This window comes from Athene cunicularia, assembly GCF_003259725.1.
Source record: "Athene cunicularia isolate RWA chromosome 1 unlocalized genomic scaffold, athCun1 chr1_part2, whole genome shotgun sequence".
NCBI classification, from domain to species: Eukaryota; Metazoa; Chordata; class Aves; order Strigiformes; family Strigidae; genus Athene; species Athene cunicularia.
The window spans coordinates 68454428-68460604 of NW_020799092.1; the positions used below are offsets into that span (position 1 = coordinate 68454428).

The window sequence follows — 6177 nt, forward strand, 5'->3', positions numbered from 1 at the left end:
CACCAGGGAAGATTTAGACTGGATATTAGGAAGTATTTCCTTAGAGAACGGGTTGTCAGGTGTTGGAATGGGCTGCCCAGGGAGGTGGTGGAGTCCCCAATCCCTGGAGGTGTTTAAGAGTTGGGTCAACATAGCACTGAGGGATCTGGTGTAGCTGGGAACTGTTAATATTGAGTTGATGGTTGGACTGGATGATCTTCAAGGTCCTTTCCAGCCTAGCTGATTCTGTGATTCTGTGAATATTTCCTACCAAAGCCATTTGTGTTACTACAATGATTAGCAAAGTGGGTGTAAAACATGATTAAATCAAAACCAAAGAATTAAAACCACTGAATTAATTTCTAAGAAATTATGCACAAGGCCAAACAGCAATGGATTAATTATCTGTGTTTTGAATGAACATAGCTGACTGTTTACAATATTTTCACTGTTATTTGATGTCATGCATCTGATAGTAGGAGCACAGGGAATTTCATGGGCCTAGAGGTGGATAATCAGTCTTTATTCAGTTCTTTGAAAGTAACAAAGTTTATTTATGAGTGTTCTTTGTGAAGGCTGGAAAGAATTGCTGGTTGGCTAACAAGTCAAGCCAGTTATGCTTTTTTTTTAATGATTAGCTGTAACATTTTCTGCTTTTAAAAAATTCATTTTGCTGTTTTACATGGTATTCATATGGTATAGACATATCCAGATAGAACAAAAATGAATGGCTAGTTCACACGTTATGAACCAGGCTGGCAATGTCTATGACTATTGAAGCTGTCTGACATTTCACTTTGTAAGATCCAGTTACTGTTAACTTCGTAAAATTTTAATCATATGGGATGAAATATCCCATGCTGAGTAATGAAATAATTCATACTTTTTAAAGAATGTTGTTTTGATCATATTAAAAGAATCCTGAAATACTTCTTGGAAATGCCCTTTTAGCACAGTAGCTCCCTGGATCCAGTATGTAATCAAGACTAATTAAGCAAAAGTGGCACTGTTCTGTGCCTTAATGGTAAACAATAGTGTACTAATAACTGTAGCTGCGAATGCATGTTGTCTGTGTAACTGAGCCATTGTTTACCAACTCGTTACTTCCTACAAAACAGGATGAGCTTACTCTGCTGTGAAGATGAAATTCTTGAACTGTACCCAGACAAACCAGTTTGGCCAGTGCTTTTTTACTGGCCATTCCACCAACAGAAATTTATTTCAGAATGCATTGTAACCACGAAGTTTGTAAAGGAACACCGGTCCTTGCTGAGATGCTGTAGGGTAATGGCTGTTAATTTCCCAGAAAGGTGTTGACGAGGGCGTTGTAGCGATGTCACACTGAAGGATGTGTGAAAAAAGGACATCTGGGGCACTACTGACATAACATGGCATCATCCTACTAGTCAGCTGGTGTCTGATATTTCTGAAGGCTGTGAAAACATCTTGTATCAAGTAAAAGTACAGAGGAGGTTATGGAGAAGAAAGAGGCTTTATTCTTCAAGAGAAAATTCATCAATATCTTCCTCTTACATTAAGCTTGAGTTTACAGTTTGTCCCTTGTTGTTTTCATTGTGACTATTGTTTGTGCAGTCCAAGACAAGAGAAAAGGAAACAGGGTAAGCTCCGCATCTAATTTCTAATGGATTCTCATCTCATTGGTTGGCAATCCTTACCTTCAAGTAGGAAGCTGAGGTTTCATAGAAAGAGGCCTTAATATTAAAGATGTGCTTTTGCAATCCCTGGGAAAATCTTCTCAAATTTGTCCAAATTATGAGACTTTGTAAAACAGTATTTAGCGCATGTTGGATAGAGACATGTGTGAGTTTAATACTTAAATCTCAAAATATTCCACTCTCACTTAGCAGATAAATCTCTCACATACATGACCAGACTGCATAGCTGCCATTCAGAGAGAAATAGTAGGCATGAGTCCAAACCACTGCTGCATCACTGCTGAAGAACTTTCTCTATAATTGCTTGTGTGTGTTTGATGAGGAAACAGAGCAGTCACTAATTGTTCAGTGATCCTCTCTTCCCTTGCCGACCTTTAATCAGCATGAAGGAAGAAATCATCCAACTTAAACAGAGAAAAAAAAAAAGGCAATAGATTGGAACAAGGAGATGAGGGAGGTTGAGATGAGAAGGGCAAGCTGGGTAAAGAGCTGGAAACCACAAAAAAGGGGGCTAATGAAGAAATTTAAGACAAGAACCCAAGAAACTGGAGAAAGATTAACTGAAGGGGTGTTTGGAAACCTGCTGGAAGTAATGGGAGAAGATAGAATGACTCATTCTGAAAATGTAGGTACTTCAACACTGGAAGAAATATTATCATAGAAATATTGCCACAGTCTGTTTTAATCCTATTTCAGATCTAAGGCATGCCATTTCATGCCCTATTTTAGACTATCTACAATACATATCTGGGTTGATGCAGCTATTTCTAGGCATAGGCAACTCTCTAATCTCACATCAAATTAGCGTTAATGTGGTCTGCTTTGTCCTTTATATCCTTCTTCTTTTATTAGTAATCCCAATTAACTTGATAAACAAGAATTCTCTACCAATATTAAGTGTGTGCAACTGGCATACACCGTACAATTTACAGATGAAGAAAATGAGTCAGGTGAGTCACGTAATTTGCTTTAGGAAGAGCACAGTGAATCAGTGAATGAGCCAGCCATCTAAATTCAGGAATTTCTGACCTCCTGTTTTTTCTGGAAATCCCAACTCATGCTTCCTGCTATTTTTTCTCATTACACTTCTGAGATAACAAGCCTACTTTTCTTGTTTAACATGTGCATTGCTCCTATTAATGTTAACTGGTTATACTCAAGCAGTGATGAGCCAACAGTCCTCCTGACTTTAAAAGCAAGCCCATCTTATTAGTTACTGTTGCTTAATACTTCCTATGTGTAAGTTTGTTGTCTGTGTTGCTCAAAACCAAGCTGAGAATTGTCCTCTTTGCTTTGTTTACATACTAGAAGGGGGAAAAAAAGCACGTTATTAGTCAGAAAATTCTTTAAGTGAACAAGAGACGGACAGACTCATTGTTTGTATGCCTACACAAGTGTATCATGCTTAAAGACAGGCGGAATGGGGGTGGGAATTGAAGGAACAAGAGACAACCATGAAAGGCGAGAGGATGAGAAGGCTGGACTTGCATATTAATGAGAACTCTCCTTTAATTGGGAATTTCCTTTCACTATTTTGTTCTTTTTCCTTTTTCCACCACCTTTTTTTTTTTTCCTTCCTCTGCCTTATGTGTTATTTCTCATTTGTTCCATTCTGTGCAAGAGCAGCATGAAGTTGGCTCATATCCTGATTTCTGAGAAACTGCAGTTCAGAGAGCATTCTACCACACACTGGGAAAAGCAGTTCTGAAAGGAACTGATACAGAAATCAGGGCAAAAGCTTCTAACATCCTTCTGCTGAAGGAAGAATTTTGAATTATTCTCAGAAAGATGACAATATCATGTTTACAGGGTTGCTGCTAGGTAACTTCTTATTCTGTACAAATGTATTCTATTAATGTCTGAAAAGTTAATGTCTTCTTGTGTAAGTGGAATGTTTCAAAGCTAGGTGAAAAGGAAACAAACCAAACATATGTGGGGTGTCAGAGGACTAATCCAAAGTATATTATAAACACATAAAAATATAATTCCATAATTTGATATTTTCTCCTTCTTCTGCCCTGCTGTTGTCCCTCCTTTCTGGGTAAGTCACATCACCTAAATCTCATCATGCTCTTCCCTAGAGGGAATGAGCTCTATGGTAATCCTTGTAATAAAACAGACACCTGTTCCTAGATTGGGTTCAAAGAGACACAGCCAGAAACAGATACATTCTGACCCAGATCACAGTTCTTTTTGTATGCTGATTTTACAAATGCCTTCATTTGCTATTTAGTCTGTCTTCTCTCGTCTTATAATTAATTTTGAAAAAGCGAAATTACACACAATAAGACATGTATTGAAATAAGAATGGAGAATTTCATGGAAATGAATGGATTTAAATAAACATCATCCAAGGTAGATCCATTCTTAACAGCAATATGCCTTGAATTATTTATGTAATTTTAAAAATTGTCATTTACTGTTATGTTCTCAGGAAGGGAATTACACTCTCAAGAGTCTGAGAAATAAGGTGTTGGGTTTTTTTTTTTTTTATTTTCTGAAATACATCTATCCCCTACTGACCTTAATTTACTCTCCAGTTAGTTAACTGTACATGGTAATCCTCTATACACACATATAGAGTCTCAGTGATATTTTTGCATGAATATCCTCTGAATGGCTCTTCAGTGGGGGTGGGATAGGGAGGAAACAACAAAACCCGGGAAGAATTCAGTCCCAAAATATGTGCCCACTAGAATGGAAAGAAATTGTGTAGCATACACCCACCTGGTCCTAACATAATTCCTTCTCTGTACTCTAACAGATTGTTCCCTTGCCCTGATTATGTTGCTGACATTATGCTCGTGAGAGAAATTCCTTTCTGACTCCAGATTTGACAAATTTATAATCCTCTTGATGTAAGCAAAGCTCACTGTACTTATCTAAGATCCAATTGTCCAGTTCTACATATAGACCTCCTACTGAAGTAAAAAGAATTTCATGTAAGTAGCTGAAAAGATGACTGGGATCCTGATATGGTTTCTGCTCTATAGCCATAGCTACAAGGTTAACTTTAAGCCAGCAGTGTCCCGGACAAACAAAAAAAAACCAGTATCACCATTTTCACCATCATCAGCAGCTTGTTTCAACAATTCTCTGTATAGGCACAAGTATTCACACAGGAGCACAATTGAACCAATGAATTTAAAATTAGCCTGGAAACAAAGGGTAAATATATGATCGGCTTTTAAACATTTAAATATTATTTTCATGCCTCTAAACTTTCTCAGCAGAAACCCTTCAAAATTCAGTGCAGCATTCTGTTGCCTGACCTGTCACAATGAACTATCACTAAAAGACTAACCACAAGGGAGTCATGTAACATATCAACATTGCACATTACTCCAATAGTAGTTTACACTGGAAATGTTTTTTTCTGTGTTCTTTTATGATGGAGGATGGGACACAGAAAATGCTGTGATTTAGAAACACAGCTGCGGTGCCTCATGAGAGCTGTAGTTCAGGAACTTCATGGTCCTATTGTTTTCTGTTCACCAGGCTCTCTAGTCAGACAAAAAAGTATTATACACTGTGGTACCTCCTCTTTGAGTAGTCTAGCTCTCTATTTCTGTTCCTGTCCAACTCCTAAGCTGAACTAACCATAACTGGGGATTCAATTTTCTGTCTAGTTGAAATCTCAGTGACCCAATTGCTTAAGATCTGTGATTACTGCTAGTTCCCTTCACTCTATAGTACCTTGATCACAACTGCTTTTCGATCTTCATCCTTATGGATTCTTTGTCATTTAGGTAGGCAGTTCTGCCTCACAGTTTAATGAATGTCCCCCATTACCTTTCAGTTACCATGCCTTTGAACTCCAGTCCCATGTGAAGATAAGCCAGACAAGCCCCACAATCACACTGGAGTTTTTTATATGACCCAGATGATGTTCTGCACCAGGCATGTTACAGACGACACAGAATTTCAGTCATAATGCTGTCAAAAATTGAACCACGCTATGCACAGCACAAGCAAGAAGTAACAGTTTTCAACTGGTCTAGTAATAGCCAAATCCCCCTAGTGCCTGGTATCACAGACGACAAGATGTCATCGTCAGGATACAAACAATTGCCAAGGGTTGTCCATCCTGACAATCAAATAACTTAGTGAGAAAGAGAATTAAGGAAACCTGATCTCCCTGGATTTGTGTCATGAGGTTAATTGGTTCTGGCACGTAACCCCACACAGGTCTTGGGACAAGCTAAAGCCGATCTCGCCCCGGCTGCTGCCGGGGAGGCAGCCCGCCACCTCCACCCCAGCCGCTCCTCCTTCTACTCTTCTCACAGCTCCCAGCGCTTCGCGGCCGCAGGGTGGATCACCTCGCTCCTGTGACACAAACCCAGGCGCCCGGGGAGCGAAGCGCTGTTTGCCAAAATCACTTCCCGATCCGTTCGACGACCCGACGAAGCCCACCTCGGCGGCAGCCCCCGAGCAGATTCGGGCCTGTGACAGGGGCAGCGGCCGCTCAGCGGGCAAAGCCGCCCCTCGGCCAGCGGTACAGCCTGGCGCCGGGCGGCCGGGC

General features: G+C 39.8%; 1 long non-coding RNA gene across 1 annotated transcript; it reads right to left on the bottom strand.

The window, feature by feature from the left end:
• Positions 1–1465: 1465 nt before the first annotated feature.
• Positions 1466–6167, bottom strand: LOC113475960. Its single transcript, XR_003397651.1, has 3 exons — positions 5352–6167; positions 4714–4810; positions 1466–2959 (listed from the first exon to the last, which is right to left on the bottom strand). It is a non-coding gene; the product is annotated as an uncharacterized LOC113475960 (long non-coding RNA).
• Positions 6168–6177: the final 10 nt, after the last annotated feature.